The sequence below is a fragment of the Crinia signifera genome, chromosome 3 (genome assembly GCF_055691185.1).
Source record: "Crinia signifera chromosome 3, ASM5569118v1, whole genome shotgun sequence".
In the NCBI taxonomy this organism is placed as follows: Eukaryota; Metazoa; Chordata; class Amphibia; order Anura; family Myobatrachidae; genus Crinia; species Crinia signifera.
In genome coordinates, this window is record NC_139219.1 from 31,047,236 (window position 1) to 31,070,779 (window position 23,544).

The following is a 23,544-nucleotide window of genomic DNA, read 5'->3' on the forward strand; positions in this document are numbered from 1 at the left end:
TACAGTGCAGAGCCATATTCTGGGGTCCTCAGTACAGTGCAGAGCCATATTCTGGGTTCCTCAGTACAGTGCAGAGACATATTCTGGGGTCCTCAGTACAATGCAGAGCCATATCCTGGGGTCCTCAGTACAATGCAGAGCCATATCCTGGGGTCCTCAGTACAGTGCAAAGTCATATTCTGGGGTCCTTAGTAGGGATGGGACATCGAAAGAAAACATCGGTCAAATGATGTTTTTCAACATTGATTGCAAAACATCATTTAGACCTAAACATTGGTACTGTGAACCCGATGTTAACCGATGTTAACCGATGTTTCAATATTTTTTTAAATAAACTGGTTACCAAAGCATATAATACACTAATAAGCTTCTGAAATGATAAATAATCCCTCTATTAAGTTTATATTGTTGGAGGCTTACAGTTTATCCACACACAATGGATATATGATTCATGTTTTGTGGTAAATCAAATTTGTTACGGAAGGAAAAAAACATGAAGCATTAACTATCAAAACTTTATTGCAACAACTCACAATCTGCTATTTTTACCTCGATTTTTAACTGTAGCAACAGGCTAATAACTTAAGTTAATCATAGAAAATAACAAAACTGTACACAGGGCTACATAGAACATACTACATAGAACAATCACATAGTACATTGAAAAAAACTCTTTGTAGCAAAATAGGAATCTACTATTGAGGTACATAAATTATGGGCCTCACAATACAGGTGGATAAAACAAAATAAAAACTGGGAGGAGAATAACAGAAATTGGGGAAGGGGAGACTCCAGTCCAGCATACTTTCAAACTGGCCCCCAAATTTTCCCAATAGCTGCAGCATACCTCCCAACTTTTGACCTTAACAAATAGGGACACTCGCACGGCGAAGCCGCGCGAGCGCCCAAAAAGGGGACGGGGCGTATGCAAATGAGGGCGCGGCGTATGCTAATTAGCCGCGACCTCATTTTCATACGAGAATAGACGCTGTGCGCATGCGCACAGCGTCTATTCTACTAGATTGGGGGGTCTCCCAACTGCCACCCCCCGCAGCGGGACAATGCCTGCCGCGGGTGGGACAGCGGGACAGGATCCGAAAATCGGGACTGTCCCTCTAAAATCGTGACAGTTGGGAGGTATGCTGCAGAGCCAGCCATCATAGCAACCAGTGACTCACTAACGTGCTGTTAGTTGCAGCGAGGCAGGGGTGGGGCTGTCCTCTGTGCTGCTGCTGAATGGCTGGCCAGACTGTCTTTCACTGTCAGCTACCACCCACAGCAGCAGCACACAGCCACACACACATATGAAAGCCCAGCCAGCAGTGATACTGTCATGTTTGTTAATGGGTTTTTTTTATCAGTCTCTTAAGTTTATAATGAATATAAATCAAGGAGAGAGTGAGCTGGCTGCAAAGCATTGAAAGCAGCACACATTGACACACAAAAGAAAAAACATTGGAAGATTGAGAAAAACATCGGGGGAAAAATCTAGCGATGGTGATGAAACATTGGATCCTCAACATTGCAGGGTTAAACATCGAACATTGGAACCATAAATCCGATGTTACCGATGAAACATCATATGATTACCCATCCCTAGTCCTTAGTACAAAGCAGAGCCATATTCTGGGGTCCTCAGTACAATGCAGAGCCATATTCTGGGGTCCTCAGTACAATGCAGAGCCATATTCTGGGGTCCTCAGTACAATGCAGAGCCATATTCTGGGGTCCTCGGTACAGTGCAGAGCCATATTCTGGGGTCCTCGGTACAGTGCAGAGCCATATTCTGGGGTCCTCTGTACTATGCAGAGCCATATTCTGGGGTCCTCGTACAATGAGGAGCCTCATTCAGGTTTCCTTAGTACAGTGCAGAGACATATTCTGGGGTCCTCAGTACAAAGCAGAGCCATATTCTGGGGTCCTCGGTACAGTGCAGAGCCATATCCTGGGGTCCTCGGTACTATGCGGAGCGATATTCTGGTGTCCTCAGTACAGTGCAGAGCCACATTCTGGTGTCCTCAGTACAGTGCAGAGCCATATTCTGGGGTCCTCTGTACTATGCAGAGCCATATTCTGGGGTCCTCAGTACAGTGCAGAGCCATATTCTGGGGTCCTCTGTACTATGCAGAGCCATATTCTGGGGTCTTTGTACAATGCAGAGCCATATTCTGGTTTCCTCAGTACAATGCAGAGCCATATTCTGGTTTCCTCAGTACAATGCAGATCCACATTCTGGTGTCCTCAGTACAGTGCAGAGCCATATTCTGGGGTCCTCTGTACTATGCAGAGCCATATTCTGGGGTCCTCGTACAATGCAAAGCCACATTCTGGTTTACTCAGTACAGTGCAGAGCCCATATTCTGGGGTCCTCAGTACAATACAGAGCCATAGTCTGGTTTCCTCAGTACAATGCAGAGCCCATATTATGATTTATGACTTCCATGGTACAATGCAGAGCACATATTCCTTAACCTCATGGGCCTTTCTAAAATGTAGGAAATGGGGTAGAGGTTTCTGCTGCTGATAACTGCTCTCAAGTACTCATGAACAATAAAACACTTTGGGCATACTTCCCAACTTTTAGTTAAGCTGAGGAGGGACACGAGGGCCCAAAATTAGGGTGTGTGGCTTGCCACGGAGGGGGCGTGGTCTATAAGCATGTTGTCCCATGAGGCCACCCCCCCGTTTATGCTGTGGGGGCATGGCCCAGAGGCTCAGTGAGCCTCCAGCCAAGCCCCCCCCCGCCCCTCTGGCTGCGGGGATAGATGCTGTGTGCATGTGCACAGCATCTATTTACCGCTGGCCAGCAACTAAGGGGGGACTCCCAACTGTTCCCCCCGCCGAGGGACACTGACGGCCGTGGGAGGGATGCGGGAACCTCCCCGAAAACCGCGACGTTCCCACGGTTATCAATGCGGTTGGGAGGTATACTTTGGGGGCCACCTGCGGCCAGGGGCCCAGCCAATTACACTCTTCCATATGACATTGGAATTCTTATGTCTTTCTGAATACAACCAGTGCCGCTGAAAGCACCGCCGGGCCCAGTAAAAAATGGCTGTCATGAAGCGTGGTGTTAGAAACACTTTCCTATCTCTCAAGTGTCTCTCCAGGCTTTCTCTGCGCTGCACACCCAAGAGGGTGAATCCTGCTGCACATGTTGTTACCAATCTGTGGCCTGGCGCTCGCTACCATACTGTAGCGCTCCCTCCTGAATCTGCGCTATCCGCGTTCTCCTGTGATGTTCAGCGCTGTCCTCCTTTGCTGTTGTCCACAGCCACGCTTCATGCAAACCAAACTTCCCTCGATTCTCTGGTATGGGAGCAGCAATCTTGGATTTGGGTACATGGCCGTTTCCAGTCAATCTTAGACTTCCTGGTTCTGACATCATCCACTCCAGCCAATCACTTTGCAGCTCTCCCTATATCAGTAGTGGGCTGAGCCCTGGGAAATCGCCAGTACAATGATGTTTCCAGAATAAGCTGCATATCTGTACATCTCCTGTGAGATCCTGCTATCTCTGTGTGCACTTACCATCCGGCTGCATGTTCTGGCTTCATCCAGTGTCCCCGGGGGCTCCTCTCATTTCCAGCTTAAGTTCTGCATTCCTACCGCCAGTCATCTGTCCTCAGCCATCGATAGTCACCATTGACTGTCACCAATGTTCCCCAATATCATTTGTCAACATCAATTGTTTCATCGATATACTTCATTGTCTGTTATCATCAGTTACCAACATTGAAGTTATTTGCTGTTCGTCTATACTTCTGTCTCCTCAAGTACGACTTCTGCACAGTCACCCCCAAGGAGTCGACGCTGATATCCTCAACCATCGGTATCCAGAATCGGTACCCATCTTCACTAGGTGTACCTCCCTCTGTAAGAACAACAAGAAAATTGTGTGTTGCGCAGCTGGTCTATAAATGATATAAATTTATAGTCCATTAGGGGGTTCTCTGTACAGAGAAACTGTATCATTACATTGTGACAATTAGGTATTGACAAACAACAGTAAAGATTATATATTTATATCCTATACTTCATTCCTACTATTCAGTGGCGTAAGTTTGTTCCAGTTGCCTGGAGGCAAGATATATATTGGTGCCCCCCCCCCCCCCACATACATACATACATACATACATACATACATACATACACACACACACACACACACACACACACACACACACACACACACACACACACACACACACAGCCCTATATAACCTTTTATAAAATATATATAATTCTGTTCAGAAATATAGATAGAGAACACATATATTTCAGAAGTCAGCCACAAAAGCAATGTTGTTGGCTTTTAAATAACTGACTTTAACTTCCAGGGAGAGTAGAGGTGCCCCCTTGGGAGCAGGAGCCCGGCGGCAGATGACTCCATTGCCTCCCAGAGTTCTGCCTCTGCTACTATTAAAATCCCTTTATGGTTTATAAATTTATACAATTTTCGGTACTCTTTACCTAGAACGGCGCCCGTCGCGGGCATCGCGGGTACATTTATGCCTGCCCGCGACGCGACCGACGCGATGCCCGCGATTTTCCCATTGAAAACCATGTTAAACCTGAAAAATCGCGTCGGTCGCGTCGCGGCCGGCCATAAATGTACCCGCGATGCCCGCGACGCGATGCTCCCGATTTCCCATAGGAAGCAATGTTAAAAGCCGCGATGGACCCGATTTTAGTGTTAAATGCCTCAATCCACCCGATTTGGCCATAGAAATCAATGTTAAATGGGCCACAGAGCCCATTAACCCTTAAATGTCCCCCAAAATTTTTTACGCCACCACACCATCCACGCCAACCCGAAGCGTGGCGAGCGCAGCGAGCCCGCGAGGGGCGGCGGTACGCGTCCTCCGACCTTTTCATGCCCTACTATCCACGTCGGCGTGGAGTTGAGAATAGAATAGTGTGGCGAGCGCAGCGAGCCACCGAGCCCGAAGCGTGGCGAGCGCAGCGAGCCCCGCGAGGGGACGCGGATACCTTCACAGGTAAACGCGTCCCCTCGCGGGCTTCACAGGTGTCCGTGGCCACGCGGACACCTGTGAAGCCCGCGAGGGGACGCGTATAACTGTGAAGGTATCCGCGTCCCCTCGCGGGGCTCGCTGCGCTCGCCACGCTTCGGGCTCGGTGGCTCGCTGCGCTCGCCACACTATTCTATTCTCAACTCCACGCCGACGTGGATAGTAGGGCATGAAAAGGTCGTAGGACGCGTACCGCCGCCCCTCGCGGGCTCGCTGCGCTCGCCACGCTTCGGGTTCGCGTTGATCGTGGGGTGGCGTTAAAAATTTTGGGGGCCATTTAAGACTTCAGGGGGACTATTAGGTCTCTGTGGCCCATTTAACATTGTTTCCTATGTAAAAATCGCGGGCATTGAGGCATTTAACGCTAAAATCGCGGTCAATCTGCCTTTTTAACATTGTTCCCTATGGGAAAATCGCGGTAATCGCGGGTACCCGATTTTGATGTACCCGCGATTTACCCGCGATGCCCGCGATTACCGCGATTTTACCCGCGATGCCCGCGATTTCAATCGTGGGCGCCGTTCTAGGTAAAGAGTACCCAATTTTCTTGACCCTCCATTCCCCTTCTTAATATTAATATGCTTTAATGGCAATTGTTTATTAATGATATTGGATGAATATTTATAATACATTCTGACCATCGATGGTGTTATCAAAAAATTGCTGCTGCTGCTGAGCTACCATATTGCCAGCGATTGGAGTGTGCACCAGCGATAAATAGTCAGGTGCGCGCTCCCATTTTCAGCCCCTGAATGGTCACTGGTCGGAGGAGCATGCTAGTATCGCCAGCCGCAGTAATGCCTGCACCCCCCCCTTGCCGCAGTATCGTCCGCACCCGGGCGGCGCGGGGGGGTTTTGCCTGGGATCGGGCCGTCGGCTTGCACCGGCCCTGAGCAATATATTGCTAGCAATATATCGCCAGCGATCATATTGCCCCATGTGTACGCACCTTAAGATAGTAGACAGGATCTGATTGATTGCCCATAGCAACATCACATGCGAAGTAGAATTCACATCTTAGTAAATTACCCACATAAACAATAATGACAACAAATATATAATACAATAGAAGGTATTCTGATATTGATAAAAGAACTGTATAAATGTATTAATATTCCCATTAGATAATTATTATAGAGAGGACTCATACCCGATCACGTGACCAATGATTCTTTGTATCTAAGCAACCTAATATGCTTTATAATGATCCTGGTCACGTCCTTATGATGCGTCAGGATAAACAGCCACTGATGCGCAGACGCTGGGGATTTATTCCGGCACAGCACTATGACATACCTGGAAATATAATGGTGTTGCCGGGTTACCAATGATGCTAGGGACATGCTGCACGGAGCTCTTTGGCTCCATTCACCCAACGTATTATTCCGGGGTGATCGCTGACCACTCAGGGAACCACATCACCAATTAATAGAAAATTCTATCTCACTACCTAAGGCAGGCATGTCCAAAATATGGCCCTCCAGCTGTTGTGAAACTACAAGTCCCATCATGCCTTGCCACAGCTTTGCTATTAGGGAATGCTAAAACTATGTCAAGGCATGCTGGGATGTGTAGTTTCACAACAGCTGGAGGGCCACAGTTTGGACATGCCTGACCTAAGGTCTATATATCTATTTCTATTATACTGCTTTCACATTGCAGAAACGGGTATTGACCCTGTATTCTTAAATGGGACTTTAAAACGGGTCTGAGCCTTGAGACCTTTCACATTGCAGGTGAAAACCGTTTTAAAAATCATTTAATACCATTCAAACATTCAACCCGTTTAACCCCCCAAGGGACACGTTTCAAGCCATTGAAATAGAGCCATTCACACTGCCTGAAAAATGGCTTTAAAACGTGTAGGACTCTGCTTTTTAACCGTGTTGAAATACCGATTAACTTTAACCGGTAAATCAACTCTGGCACTTTCACATTGCAGCCTTAAACGTTTTAAAATGGAAAAAAAAACGGCAATATACCGTTTTAAAAGTGCGATGTGAAAGGGGTATTACTTTTTCGGGTCACGTGATCGGGACTCTGTGTTCCCCATCTAATAACACACCTCTGAACAGGTGCATTAGATACTTATTTTGTTTGTATTATGAATATTTCACCCTTGAAGCAATATTATATTTATCCGGACTGCCTCCTCACATCTAATTGCAGTACAAATTTGTTCTCAAAATGGACAAAACCATGAGCTCTGCAGGTGGGGCAGATGTAACATGTATAGAAAGAGTTAAATTTGGGTTGGGTGTGTTGAAACTGAAATCTAAATTGCAGTGTAAAAATAAAGCAGCCAGTATTTACCCTGCACAGAAACAAAATAACTCACACAACTCCAACTCTCTATAATACATGTTACATCTGCCCCACCTGCATTGCACATGGTTTTGCCCAGTTTAAGAACAAATTTGTACTGCGATCAGATCTGAATAAGGGCCATTATTAAGATGAAATAGAAAAGTTTTACAATACGGTTTACCGTTTTGACATGGTTATATTCACATGTGTATTGTATCTCCAATCATGGAGAGGTATATATTGAGCTGCTACTAACCAAGGGTATACATTTGCTCCTGAGGAAGCTGGAGTGCTACATCCAGGGAAACGCATTGAGCATTTCTAATCACCCCCAACTGGCATTATCACCCACTGGCTGTTTGATTGAGAACTCATCATCCGAATACTGGACACTGCATTTGGGACATCTGCCTTAACCCTAATTAACCAGTACATCAAGCTGCAGTTCTCTCAAGGACTCTACAATTCCTGGCAACTCAAAGTGCCCTTTATAGGAGGACACAGTGGGACACGTCTGTGGACGTCGGATGATCCATTTCCCTTCTCCTTCAACCAGCAACAAATCCATTTAGCATCATGGAATGAGTCCACCACACCCATACCTACCATCGTGGAGTGGTAATATAATATTCAATGATATTTCCAGAGAAAATTTCTCTTTTTTCTCTTTTTTTATGTTTTGATAAGTTTATTGTGATACACCGTACTAATAATAATGTTCTTTTATTAGAAATTGTAATACTTAATTTTTAAATAAACCGTATTGTAAATCATTCAGCCAGCGCTGGCACATTTCTTCTTTTTCTTTAGTACCTCCCTGCGGTGTTGGTGCTCCAGGTGCCGTGTAGAGAACAGATCACAGTCTACCAGTGTCTTCCAAGATACTTACCTCTTCTTCCTCATCCATCGATGGTCATCATCAGACATCAGTGACAACATCCTTCAGCTGTTGCCGATTCCACCTCCTACCGGTTCCATTCCAGACACAGCTCCGCTCGGGCAATCCCGAGTCCAAAGACCCTTACAGTTACTACTGTTTCCTATTTCTTACAGTTTACGATTCATTCACAGTAATCATTATTGTCTAACTACTGTTCAATAAATATCACCATTCATTTTATTCCTGTTTCTCCATCATTGGTCACGCCTTCGGGCTCTGGACTCTGCACACCTGAGGTTCTCCGCTTATGTGGACAAAGCTCTGAACGGAGCCTAGCTTCAAATTTCCAACAACAAATACAGAGGGAGCCCCTCTCATCCAGCTCCAGCGCTCGCCAGAATGTCCCCGCTGGCAAGCGCTGGTGAGAGGAACTCCATTAGACTGGGACGTCTCACACGCACACGCGTCCCAGTCACTCGGCGGCTGGGCGGCAGAACCCTGCCCATCTCCGCTTCTGGGAGACGGGCAGGGTTAGGGGGTGCGGTGATGCGGCGGGGACCGGTGATGGCAGACGGGGAGGACGGCAGCAGGGAGCTCCGTCAGAATGGAGCACGCACAAGACGCACCCCCTTCCGATGGATGGCAGGGCCTGGGCTGACCGGCGCTATATCTGTACCTCAGGCGTGACAAAGGGTATGGTGAATGGGAGGCCATATCACTTTACAAAACTTTTGAGAATATCATAAACTTTCGCGCCGTCCGTCGGATTGGCCTTAAGACTAGTCATCCATAATGTCATCACTTCACCAGATAGCAGAGCTTTGATGCTGTGTAGAAGAAATAAAGGTTATTCCTGCGCATTTAGCACCATCTAGAGGGCTTTATTAGAATGACACTATGGCACATGATAGCAGGAGGCACACCTCCCCACTGTACATCTTCATTACAGCCCATATGGGGTTTCTGTGCCACTGCTGTGGGGTCAGTCTCCTCCTCACTGGGCCGGAGGGTACATCCTCTGAATCCCCTCCACTTTGCTGATGCATAGCTGGGAACTTGGAAGACGGTCTGAGGTAGAGGTAGAATAATAAATGGAATAATGGAGACCTGCGCTTGATGGACGTGTGTGTGTGTGTGTGTGTGTGTGTGTGACAGTATGACACTATCAGAATCTATAGGCTACAATGGATGAAGGACAATAATGTTCTTTATGCAAAAGAACTCAATAGAAGTCTCACAATTACTGCTGCACCAAAATGGTGTCTGCGGTCTAATTGTGTGGTGCGCTGGGTGGGTACCGCATGTAGTGGGTACCTTGCCAGTGCTTGCAAATGAGTCTGGTCTCTTCACAATTCGCCCATCCTGATAGAAAATATTGCCTGGATTTGTACTGAGGCACTTTGCAAATCCCAGCGGCTTTGTACACAGAAATCACATTCGTTGTCGATCATACAAGTATAGACGTTCTGAGTAGCATTGTGGTCCCACCGGATGTCCGCAGGAAGTAAGAGCCAGGAGACATTGCAGCTGTGTACCACTCAAAATGGTTGTAATGCGTCTGCGTTTTTGCTGCCACACCTTGTAAGATGCTCGTGCAGAGACACTAACTGTGAGAAAAATGGGTTTGGGTACATGTGGACTTTCACGGCTCCCATCGCATGCCATATGTAGTGGCATGCGATGGCATGCGGTTTTTGCAGTTTTTATGCAGTTTTTTTTAAATCGCATGCAATCGCATCGCATGCGATTTTTAACAGAAATGCATCCAAATGCATTGAAATTTGTATCAAACATGTACAATGGCCCCCAAATGTCATTTTTAAGGCTGTACCACCCCCACTATCAACGCGAACCTGAAGCGTGGCGAGCGGCGGCGGTACGCGTCCTACGACCTTTTCATACCCCCACTATCCACGTCGGCGTGGAGTTAAGAATAGAAAGTGTGGCGAGCCCGAAGCGTGGCGAGCGCACGCGGACACCTGTGAAGCCCGCGAGGGGACGCGTATACCTGTGAAGGTATCCGTGTCCGCTCGCCACGCTTCGGGCTCGGTGGCTCGCTGCGCTCGCCACACTTTCTAATCTCAACTCCACGCGACGTGGATAGTGGGGGAATGAAAAGGTCGTAGGACGCGTACCGCCGCCCCTCGCGGGCTTGCTGCGCTCGCCACGCTTCGGGTTTGCGTTGATAGTGGGGGTGGTACAGCCTGAAAAATGACATTTGGGGGGTATTGAACATGTTTGATACTAATTTCAATGCATTTGGATGCTTTTTTTGTTAAAAATCGCATGCGTTCGCATGCGATCAAATCGCATGCGATGCGATTTTTTACAATGCGATGGACATCGTGGGAGCCGTGATTGTCCACAAGTACCTGGGTTTGTGCCCACCTCTAAATTAGGCCCAGAGATCGCCACCTCCGCTATTCTAGCTGTTGGTGCAATTTTATAACATGTTCTAGACCAGCGATGTGGAACCTTTGGGTCTCCAGCTGTTGTTTTTCTACAGATCCCAGCATATCTGCTACAATTTTACTATTTGGCCATGCTTAAACTGTTGCACGGCATGCTGGTATGTGCAGTTCAACAACAGCTGGAGGGCCAAAGGTTCCCCTGCTCTAGACGCAGACGCTGATGTCCTATATAAGCTGGGTCCTATTGCTTGTCACTAAGGGCCTTATTTTGGTTCATTCTTTCTGACAAAATCCTTCTTAGATGGGCAAAACCACGTGCACTGCAGGTGGGGCAGGTGTTACTTGTGCAGAGAGAATTAGATTTGGGTGGGGTTTTACTTCAAAGTTAGATCTATATTGCAGTGTAAAAATAAAGCAATCAGTATATTCCCTGCACAGAAACAAAATTACTCACCCAAATCTAATTCTCTCTGCACATGTTACATCTGCCCCCCCTGCAGTGCACATGGTTTTGTCAATCTAAGAAGGATTTTGTCAGAAAGAATGAACCAAAATAAGGCCCTAAATTCTACAGTTTGCATTGATCTATCCCGTGCACCGATCTGGACGTCTCCAAACTTTAAATTCTTGCAAACCTATACCGTCCTGCTTTTCTTTCCAGCCACCGGAAGCCGTCTCCATATCATTACCATATCAAGGGGAGGGAATGTCAGGGTTGAGACCAGAGCTGGACAGGCCCGCAAGGGTAAAAGGGAAACCCCCCTGGTCCCCACTGCTTGAGGAATCCTGTAGTAACCAGGTTCCAAACTGTGCACTAATGGAACATTATACATATGCGATACAGAGCATTCCTGGCATTAATCTGGTCTATTATCATACGTGCCCTGGCAGCATTTAGTAAGTGTCACGGACCCACTGGTCGCTTTTCCAGATTCATCAATCTGAACAGTACCGGCCGTGACTGAAGGTTCACTCTGGACACACGGGTCCCCTATATAAGGTATACTGCCACCAGCAAAGCCTGGTTTAGCGCTTCCAAATTGCGCAAGGTACGCTTTTTCTCGCACCTGACCACACAATACAAAATAAAAAGGTTGTAGCGTAAACTGCCCTAGACATTGATCCTAAGAACACAGATTCAGGACTACAAATATAAATTATTTATTTCCAAGAATATTTCAGAGCTTTAGTTACATAAATGGTTGCAACGATGATTAAATATATTTTAAAAATATGCACAGTGGAATACAACTCAAACAAAATAGAAAGGAATAAAAATCCAGAATGTTAACTTACTCCAAGTACCAAGAAAATGCTTATGGGGGAATTTCACAGATGAAGAGGTATGGTCATTCCCAGCATATAGCTGAAGTCCCCAAGAGATGAACACAAGCACGCACATACCCATAGGCGTGCGCAGCCCGTTTTATTAGGGGGTGCACCACACTTGTACCCCAAGTACCATGGGGCAAATGCCCGCCCCCACACATAGGGGGTTATTCAGGTTGATTCGCAAGGCTGCGAATTCGCAGCCTTGCGAGTCCATCAACCCCCCCCCAGGCCCCATGGAACGCTGGGCGTTCCTATATGGTAATGGGGCAGCCCAGCGCTCCCCGCCCATCTCCGCCCCCCCCCCCCCCCCCCATGCAGCCGAGTGCATCTGAATAAGGCCCATAGTATACACACACATACATACATACAGAGCCCCCCCACACATAGTATACATATGCACAGCCTTTGCACACCCACATACATACACAGTACACAGAGTCCCCTCCCACACACGTAGTGCACATATATACAGCCCCCCTATGCACACACAGTATACTTACAACAAGCTGATAAACACACACCTTTATGACATAACAAAAAAGCAGCCAGCATTATTAAAGACCAATACACCTTTCCCCTTCCCCTCTAAAACAAAGTCATAGCCTCATATAACATACAATCCCCCTGTTCCAGCTTACCTGCAGCACTTTCAAACACCAGGAAGTCCTCTCCTCACTCCTCACCCGGCCACTCGTCCAGCACTGTTTCAGTAAGGCCTGAGAGGAGCTGTCTGTGCACACCAGCTCCCCCTACAGGCAGCCGGCTCCCGGGAAAAAAAAATTATATTCTGTGATGTAGGACCTTGCTGCAATCGTGCAGCAAGGTCCTGTCATTAGGAGGTGCCTGTGCACCCCCGGCACCCCCCCTGCGCACGCCTATGCACATACCTTTGGGATTTTGACCATTTCCCTGCTGGACACTAATGAATGTCCCTAAGTAATTGATCCTTTGTACATAAAAGGAAGATTCCACTCTACTTCTAAGTTCCTTGTACAAACTCCTTACACATTGGAATGCAACAGACAAGATGGAAGGTCTGACAATGAGATCTGTATCCTGTCACTCCTAACTGGATTGATGACAATCCAGGGTCTGGGTTACAAGGGGTCTCAAATCCTTATCAGACAGCCTGACTTCAGAGAACTCTACAGATTTGTATAGTTGTGTATTGTATAGTTTGGGATGTCAATCCTTTAGGACGTTAGGAATCTAGTATTTGAAGGGTCTAGTTATAAAGGGTAACTATCCAGCATTCGATATGCTGATCTGGTCTGCAGAGTATTCCACCTCTTATGCTGAATTTATTTAAACATCTAGTTAATCATATTTCAGAATTCAACTGCAGAATATCACTTTAAATCAGTAAAAAGCTGTTATTGTGGTTTTTACCAGTGCTGTGTCATTTGTTAGATCTGATAAGCCCCTATTACTGGTGGGGGAGGTGTATTGGGAGGGGCTGTTAAAGCTGGATGGACATATGTTTCTTTAGGCTGATACATTCAGTACAGTTTTGACATCAGTCCTTTAGGACGTTAGGGGTCTAGTGTCTGAAGGGTCTAGTTATAGAGGGTCAGCTTTAAAGTAATAGCAGTGTTATAACGGCATTCAGCCAAAGGAAACCAGAAGGCAAACAACACACCAACATTACTTCTGAAGGACGGCATTTTAACCACATACAACAGGAACATCATGTGGCTTCAACTCACCTTTGCCAGGCCCACCACCCCCAGTGGCAAACGCAGGATTTTCAGAAGGGGGTTTCCAGAGGGGCGGAGCAAAGCACGGAGATGGACACTTAGGTGACCCAGTATATGCTGGGTCAGTTAAAGTATTATAGATAGACCAAATGTATATAAATAATTATATATATATATATATATATATACATACATACATACATACAGGGGCGTCAACAGCAGCGTATGACCCCTGGGCATAGCAATGTATTGGGGCCCCTACCGATCCTCCAGCAGTAGGGGTGGGGGAAGATTTGATGTCCTGCGGGTGGTAGGGGGTATTATATCAACCGCTCAGCATGTAGGGCCTGGATCAGTAATTTTCACTAATTACCCCTTTACTGTACAGATGGTGGGAGAAGGGGGCATTGGGCTGAATAAAGGGGCTCTGATATATAACTTCCAGGGTGGTAGAGGATGTTTAATATGCAGAGGAGGGGTGTATAGTGGAGTGGGCTCATCATTCATAATTTTCTGGTGGGAGGACAGCTTGCTTGACTGCAGATATCTCCAGTTCCCAGAAATAGATTTCTTAGATTGGAATGGAAAAACTAGAGAATCCCACCTACCAAATGGTATTGGATACTAGGGGATGAGGGTTCAGGAGGGAGAGCAATCTGCCAACGAGTATATAAAACTACATACCAGGTGTGTGGAGCTGGAGCAGTAACCAGCTGCTTGACGGCTAATATCTCTGGTTCTGGGAACAGTAGAGACAAGCTACTTATGTCCCTCAAAGGGGGAGAGTCCCAGCTTTTGCAATATACCCTCAGAAAAACTCTAAGTCAGACAGAACCTGAAATATCTGACAGGGAATAACAATTAACAGGCTTGGATGGGGACCACTGCTTTGAAGTTAGATATCTCCGGTTCCCAAGGGCCGATTTTTACAATTCTTATATCTGTGGAAAGAGGGGACCATCAGCTTTCAGCTGAGGGTCCTTAGACTCCTGGGGGGGTTTCTGTGTACTCAGAAACCTCCCCCTGCGTGCGCTACTGACCCCTACGCCTGAGAACACCAGGACTGCCATCAGTCCCTGGCAAAGGTGTGTTCATGTCTTTTCTCCCCCCCACACCTGCAGCATACATATACCCCACCATGTACTTTTCCTGTAATGTGTACGCAGATTGCACACCCTGCTAGCTCTGACCTATGCCGTGCACCAAGCTGGTTGCCTCAGATGGTATCTCTGCGGGCAGGATGTGGATCACGTGGCTGTTTCTGTGCAGGGTTTATCATACTACTACACAAGTATTTGCTTTCCAGTATATTCCTCTGTGGTGACTGGCCACACACTCTCTGGAGACTGGGAGCATTGGTCCCTGCCACTTTATTTCCAATGTGGACCCAACACTGCTTGATACTGAGGTGAGGAAAGACTATTTTACCTAAGAACATACCCCATGCTAGTCAGAGCAATGGCAAATCTAGGTGTGAGGTAGCCCCTAGAGGGATTTATTTTATCACCACAATAATCATCGATACATAAAACACAGCCTTATTACCGGAGAAAGGGACTTATTATTATATAGGCTCCGGACGCGGATAGCGCAGTGAGTATAGTAGTAGGGGCTGGATGTACTAACAGGAAAATGCGGTAAAACACCCGCATTTCCTATGAATCAATACCCGTCCGCCCCGTTTTCGCTAGGCAGGGTATCGCCACCCTCTGGGTGGCAATACCCTATAGAAGCCTATGGGCTTCTTTCGCCGCCCGCCGTCCCCGCACCCCCCTCCCCTCCCGTCCTCCTTTGATCTCCTCCTCCCTCAGGTGTCACAGCCGGGAGGACATCCGGCTGCAGGGGGAGAAGGAGATGCAGGGGGACGCTGGCAGCCGCCGGGAGGTGACGGAGACCCCCGCAGACCACATCACAGGTATCGCGGGGGTCTCCGTCACCGCAACCCGATGCTAGCCGCATTTGTTAGTACATATGCGGCAGCATCGCGGCGGCTGTTAGGTGAAGGGCGGCGATGTATATTAATACATCCCGCCCTAGGTGAGATAATTAATGCCATATTGTGATTTATTAAATCCCTTTATTACCTGAGTTTAGGGCGATGAAAGGTTGTGTACACAGATTTCCGATGTTCTCTCAGAAGTGTGAGATATACAAAATAAATAAAGGCAAGTGTAAGTAATAATTATGTCAAGGCTACAGGATAATAATAGGTTTCACAAGGTGGGTAACCATAAGCGTACCCTCACTCACGATTGGCACAGGTAAATGGTGCACATTAAGGTATCTTTAATGGGTTCACCACTGGTGTAACTTCAAAAGCAGAGGATGCGTACCATACTCACAAATAAATGTGTAGTTACAGACGCATCTCGGTATCTTTATTTAGGAAAAGTGGGTTCCTCTTATGGAAGGTATCAGACTCCGTATATGGGTATAAAGAGACAGAGATCCCACTTTCAGTGTTGATAAATTTATTTTGGAAATAGATACATAAACTGGGATGTGCTCGATGGAACAGAAAGCCGGTACCTTGTGGCTGGGGTATTGGCCTTATACCCCAGTCCGTCACCGCCAGAAAGCAATGGTTCCAGTGATGATACAGCAAGTACGCTCCTCTCCTGCCAACGCGTTTCGACAGGATAACCTGTCTTCTTCAAGGCTGTAACTACACATTTGTGAGTATGGTACGCATCCACTGCCTTTGAAGTTACACCAGTGGTGAACCCATTAAAGATACCTTTATGTGCACCATTTACCTGTCCCAATCGTGAGTGAGGGTACGCTTATGGTTACCCACCTTGTGAAACCTATTATTATCCTGTAGCCTTGACAGAATTATTACTTACACTTGCCTTCATTTATTTTTTATATCTCACACTTCTGAGAGAACATCGGAAATCTGTGTACACAACCTTTCATCGCCCTTTGGTCCATTTCTCCAAACAAATGATTAATGATATAATTTGCCAGTTTGATCGGTAAATCGCCAAATAACAGTAGTGGCTTTAAGCCTGGTACACTGATTGGCTAATGCTAGTCGGGCCTCCCCCCATTGATTGACAGCGGTTAATATGAAAGGATCACAAACGTAAGCAGTAGCCACACCCTCTGACGAAGTCCCCAGTGACGAAACGCGTCAGGGCGTGGCCTGCTACGTTCAACTCTGCTACTCAGCAGACAGCTGCTCTGAACTCCGGGATCTCCTGTCTATGCGGCGCAATCCAGCGTGCGCACCAACAGTGTCCCGGTATACATTAGCATGGATCTGAGCTGTTTATGCCTTGTTTTGATTGTATCTTAACCTTGTGGTAACCAGCCCACAGAGCTTTTATGATAGGTACGAGCATACGTTTGTAGTACCTTGGAGTTCTGTCACTCCGTTTTACCCAATAAATCTCTTTTAATGCACCAGGAAGCGCCCTCTTCCTTTCTTCTGTTCCACCTAGATTGCTGTATCCCCTGAATCCGGGAGCCACCCCTGTATGGAGGATTGAGCTGCAGTCTCATAAAAAGACTCTGGAGCCATCTACATCTTTGTGTGTCGACACAGTTGTGATTGCTGGACTTATCCATATAATATCAGCGCTACAGAATCCAAGTACTGTACATTCCTAATTTATATATTTCAGTTCACTTTAACAGGACATACACGCGGTTCGATAGTCTATTTGTTTACTCCATTTTGCTTATATAAGCAAAATCGAATCGAAATCAAATGGAAATCGGATGCATTCGATTTCAATTCGCTCCCGGATCAAATAAAAAAAAAAGACTGCGCAAGCAAGACTATTTAGTACAGATATGTACGATAGTATATATTCCAAATCGAATATGTGCACTGCGCCGTGCGATTCGACCCCGATTCAATTGTGATCGAACCTGAATTGAATAGAAAGCAATTTGCACCGTGCGTACGCCCCTTAAGTCTTTACTGTGTGTTTTCAGAGTTATCAGCTAGTTGGTAATTGTTTGCGGTGATTTCACACCTTTATGAATATGTGTCGACATATCCCTGTGTCAGTAAGAACTTGAGGAAGTAATCTGGAAAAGCCGTCTGTTCCTGGACCTCTCTGGTAATGTATGCCATCACCTGTGTTGAAACACCTTTCTTATCAATTACCTAGCTCCCCACAGGTGCTGGCAGTCATACATTACCAGGGAAGTCCAGAAACAGAGCATTTTCTCCCTCATGGAGAGGGTCAGGTATGCCACCCTGGGGTAACTGAGTGGGGCAAGCCTTCTGTATCTTATTCCTTGTTACTTTGTTGCAGACAGTTTCCTGCAGAAGAGGAATGTGGCAGCTCGCTGTGTAGATGCGTCTAAGCCCCAGTGCTAGAGGTAACCCATCTTCCCGAACGGGCATGCTGCTGGAGTAAACAGACGCCATGTTACCACTGTCACATTCCCCTTTCTGCTTTGGAGCTATCCCCAGAATGTGTGCTGAAAGGAACCTCCTTCCCCTGTGTCCCAGCTCTTCCCTGACACTCCCGAGTAACACCCTGCAGGTCAGTAATGCTCAGGCTGAGGGGGGTGAGGGAGGCTGGCAGCAGGGGAGGAGCACATAGCCTGGAAGTCTCCTTACACCCACACAAGTGACAAGATTGTGCAAGACATGAGGGAAGTGTGTGACACAGAGCCAGGTATGTCTGGAAGCAGAACTCCGCAGCCAAGGTGCCAGCTGTAGGTAGGTGCAATGTCTATGTATGTGGCACAGCCAAATACCTCCCAACAGGATGCTCTCCAGGAGGGACACAATGCCCTGTACCTGGACTTCCCCCTGAATGTATGATTGCCATCACCTGTGGTGAACAGGTTAATTGATAAGAAAGGTGCTTCAACACAGGTGATGGTAATCATAAATGAAGAGGGAAGTCCAGAAACAGGGCATTGTGTCCCTCCTGGAGAGGGTCATGTTGGGAGGTATGTAGTCAGGCAGGAGGCATGTCTGGGTATGGTTGCCCCTCTGGCTGTTATGTAATCCATACCTCCCAACATGACCCTCTCCAGGAGGGACACAATGCCCTGTTCATGGACTTTCTTCTTAATATATGATTACCTCCATATTTGGTGAACAGGTGCATCAACACAGATGATGGCAATCATTATGTAATCCAGTACTTCGCTATATTGCTTCTGTAGGAAGTGTGAGGTTCCTGCTGGGTACACAACACTGGTAGTATCAGTGCAGGCTGATAGTGAGGTGAGCGCAGCAATACATCCACAGTGCTACCGTGCCGCAGTGACCAGTCCACTCTCTGTCATTAGAATACAGCTTATAAAGCATTTGCTGTGAGGTCTGTATGAGAGCCGCCGTTCCCGTGGTTACGTGTAGTTTCGTAAAGTTTAACAGTTGTAGACACCGACTTGGGTCCTTGTTCATTACAATATTGAGAAAAATATTTCCCGCTTGTGGGGGCAGGAGCTCCAATAAGAGTCCCTATTTGCGAAACATTAGTCCATGGGCTACTGGGGTCATGGGTCCTGATTCTAGTTCACTTGCAAAAGCAAATTCTCTCTTTAATGGACTAAACCATGTGCACTGTAGGTGGGGCAGATGTAACATGTGCAGAGAGAGGTAGATTTGGGTGGGATTTTTGCTGCACTGATATCTATGTTGCAGTGTATAAATAATGCAGCCAGTATGTACTCTGCATGGAAACAAAATAACTCACCCAAATGTAACTCTCTCTTCACATGTTACATCTGCCCCCCTGCAGTGCAGCATAGTTTTGTCCATTAGAGAGAGAATTTGCTTTTTTGCTAGTGATCCAGAATCAGGCCAATGCGGTGTGTGCCGTCTTACCAACCTGACAATACAAAGCATCTCAGTAACCATGAAAACCTATGCTTATAGTTACACCGTCCCATTAAATGTATAGGACCGGTTCTGATTTACACCACCTCTGTGTATATTGGGAACTCATGCACTACCTATAAGACCAGCGCTGTGCGCTAACACACAACACTGGCGGAATAAGTGCAGTTATGTAACTAGAGCAGGGTACACACCGGGCGATTCCCAGCACCGCCAATATTGATAACTATATCAGCGGTGCCGTGGGAGAACCGCACAGCACAAACACATCAAACAATAACAGATGACAGGGAGGGTTGTTGACATAGTGTGGTTCTCTGTAGGAGACTCCCTGAAATAGCAGCAATCTCCCTCTCTCCCTCATTAGTCTAGCAATCTCCCTCATTTCACCTAGCTCACATTACACTGTTACATTTTTTTGGGGGAAAAAGGAATGAGAGACAGATACATTTACATTGAATCATCAGCACCATTCCCAGCACTTTACCAAGTATAGTATCTCTTACTAACTGCTTTGGGGCTCATCTACATTTGGATATACGTATTTTTAACAGATGAAGCAGTACACACCCATGCTTCTAGGTTCCATGTTCACAATCTCTTTTTACAATCTCTCCATGGGCAAGATGTATTAAAATACATCAACGCCCTTCGCGCCCCCCCCCCCCCCCGCCGCGATGCCAGCGCATATGTACTAACATATGCGGCTGGCATCGCGGTGCGGTGACGGAGCCCCCGCGCGATACCTGTACTCTGTCACCTCCCTGCTGCCTGGCTCTCCCCTCACGCCGGGGACAGCTATGCATGCTGTCCCCAGCGCCTCCTCCTCCCCCCTGCAGCCGGAAGGATGTCCGGCTGCTTCACTAGGGGGAGGAGGGGTTTACCTTCCGGGGTCCAGGAGGACCCTTCAGGAGGGTAAGCCGGAGGGGGGGTCGGCGAGGCGGCAGGTTTGCGTCGGCGGGCGGCGAAAAGAAGCCCATAGGCTTCTATAGGGTATCGCCACCCAAAGGTGGCGATACCCTTCAATGCGGTATCATTTTTGATACATTGGAAAATGCGGTAAAACCGGGGTTGTACCGCATTTTCCATTTGATACATCTCGCCCCATATATGGTATTAGACACGCCCTTTGGGTGGAGCATGACAGGGCCCTTTAATGGGGCGCAGTGCAAAATTCTACTGCCGACTATAATCTCCCTTGAAACTAGTTTTCAAAAGTAGGCAAGTATGGTTGTTGATGATGTGCCGGAGTGCTTATTGCTAACGATATTGAGCAAAATACTCACTGATATTTGTTAATACTATCTATATCATAAATATCATTAATGATATATCATCCAGTGTGTATCCAGCTTAACCCATTCATTGCCAGAAACAACCCAATCCTGTAATCTACTTATCCCCCCTCCCTGTGTCCTGGGATGACACTGCAATTTTAACCTGAATATCACATTGACTACTTGCCGGCAGGGCTGGTGTGCCTCAGCTCCCGATGCTCAGCACCATTAATCATTGTCACATTGGTAGATAGGTGAAGCTGCAGTACTACCCCACTCCCATGTACAAAACCTACAGCTAAAAAAAATACATGCTGACCACAGGGGCCCTAGATAGAGGGGGGGCCCAGGGGTACTGAACCACATGGGTCCTGCCCTGCTGTGTCCCCCAATCGCACATAGGCATATGATGTGGATAGAGCTCCTGGAGGAGTAGGACCCAGCAGATACGTATCACTACTTCAGCCTCACCACTGCACCTGCAGCCTTAGCACTCCTACAGGCCGGACAGCTCCCTCTCTTGTGGCAGCTTCTCCCGCTCCCCTTCTTCGGCAGCAGCCTTGCCTCTCTCCAGTCTCACGCCTTCGGCACCGCCTTTCCCCTGCAGCGCAACCTCTCTTCCCCCGTAGACGCAGGAGATTCTCTCCCTGCTCCTCTGGTTCACCCGAGTAACAGACTATACCCCCATCCCATCCTGCTTCAGCAGCAGCCTCACCAGCTGTCAGGTGCCTACTCTAGTGGCGCTTGGGGTGTGTGCGGCTGACAGACTGTATAATTACAATCAGTCAGCCGCACACCACCAGCGCCGCTTCTGGATTCTGAATCCGTCGGCTTTGCTTCCCCTCCACCCACTGTCGTTACCTGGCCTGCGGTAGCAGGGATAAGTATATAAAAATTAGACTTTTTTTAGAAGGTGCAGGGGATTGCGCCCCCCTGAGCCGCTGACTTCCTCATAGAAGCTAATTAAATTAGTCTGACATGATCTGTGTCAGGGCTTGGGTCTCTGGTGTTCCCGGCTGTGGCAACAGTGGCCCAGTGGAGGATGCTGGGTACTGGAACATGGGAGGCTTTAGGTAAGGACAATTCATAGGAGGTACACTGACACTGCGGGCACAGCTAGGTGGGGGGAGTTGACAAGACTATAGTGAGAGACGCAGAGTCTAGCCCCACCAACGGTTTTCACCGGGGATCCTCGCAAGGATGTTTGGACTCCGCTGCATTCGGTGGCGAGGTCGCAGCCCTCTAACCTGAGTTCCCCACAGCTAACTGGCCACTCACAGGAGATGGGTAGTGACTAGTGGCAGTGAACTTGGAACTTTGGTCTGCGCTGGCCTGGGAGGCTGGAGAGATGACAGTGGCTTGGAAACCGATGAGTAGTCGATGGCCTGGGAGCCGACACGGAGGGTTGACGGCCTGGGAGCTGGGACAGCACTGTAGATAGCCTGGGAGCCGGAAGGAGTGTTGAAGACCTGGGAGTCGGCACGGCACTGTAGACAGCTTGGGAGCCGGAAGGAGTGTTGACAGCCTGGGAGTCGACACGGTACTGTAGACAGCCTGTGAGCCAGAGAGAAGTCAACAGCCTGGGAGCCGGAGGGGTATTGACCACCTGGGAGTCGACGGGAGCTTGTTGACGACCTGGGAGTCGATACAGCTGTTGATGACCTGGGAGTTGACAGGAGCTTGTTGATGACCTGGGAGTCAACACGGGAGATACAGGAACTGCAGTGTAGACACCTGTGATGACCTGACGACCTGTCGCAGATGGCATGGCCCTTTTAGAGCAAGATCAAACTCTGCCGAGGGATGCTGTAATGCTCTATCCTCTTCCCTTGGGAGCTGGAGATGGTAGACAGTGAGGAAGGTAACCTGGCAGGTGAGGAGAGCCAGGGAGCTTGATTACCAGCAGCAGATGACAGTAGCAGATTGCACAGGGTAACCAAAGGGACTCTGAACAGTATCCTGGAGCCTTGGACCGCTGAGGACTGGATATACACAGGAATCAGACAAGTTGTTCAAGGAAGGGAAAATAGGCCAGAGGCCTCAGCTATATCCCCCCTGCTGGCCTGTGATTGGCAGCAAGCTGCAGCAGCAATTAAGTCCAGGAAGTACCTGTGCACACCGTTGGCCACATGGGTCAGTGCACAGGTCAGAGCATCAAGGTCACAGAGAAATCATTGGAGAACAGAGTCATGTTATTGCAGGCAGATCCGGCCTTATCCAATTTGATGGTCTAGGCAAGATATTTGTTGGCCATACCGGTTTACAACAAGTGGCTGCACATGTGCATAAAATATTATGTGCATGTGCAGTCACTAAACATCGCTCCCCTGTGCGAACCCGCAGGTGAGCGTGTCAATCTGAATCAGGCCCATAATATTTAGCCCCTCAGGCACCCGCTCTGGGGCTACCATGGGTGGGCAGACGTTTGCCATGTTCATTTCAGCGGCAGCGCTGACTATCAGCAGCCCATGCCCCCACTGATCACCAATGGCATAGGAGGCTGCCGCCCATAGGCATAGGCTGATGCCCTAGGCAATTGCCTATTATGCCTATGCCTAGGGCCGGCTCTGATTGCAGGTGTTATGGCGGCACCCGGGACCAATGTGGGACGCTGGCAAGAGTTCAGGGTAATGCCACTAAGATCCTGCCATGGAGAGTACCCGGGGCCTGCACCTCAAGACACACCAGCGAGCGGGTAAGAAACACGAGCGCGTGCGCAGATGCGAACATGCACGACGGTTTCTGACAATGTTTTTGCCGAACCCATGTTGAGCCTTACTTATCACCTTCTC

The 23,544-nt window shown here is 47.9% G+C and overlaps 1 protein-coding gene across 1 annotated transcript in view; it reads right to left on the minus strand.

The window, feature by feature from the left end:
• Positions 1-12,663, minus strand: part of LOC146063316 (uncharacterized) — a 42,567-nt gene extending 29,904 nt beyond the window's left edge. Inside the window, exons 1-2 of the transcript XR_014471569.1 lie at positions 12,602-12,663; positions 3,532-3,874 (exon numbers count right to left, since the gene is read on the minus strand). The gene's annotated coding sequence lies outside the window, so the exon portion shown is untranslated. The remainder of the gene's footprint in view (positions 1-3,531; positions 3,875-12,601) is intronic.
• Between the last annotated feature and the right edge of the window lie 10,881 nt (positions 12,664-23,544).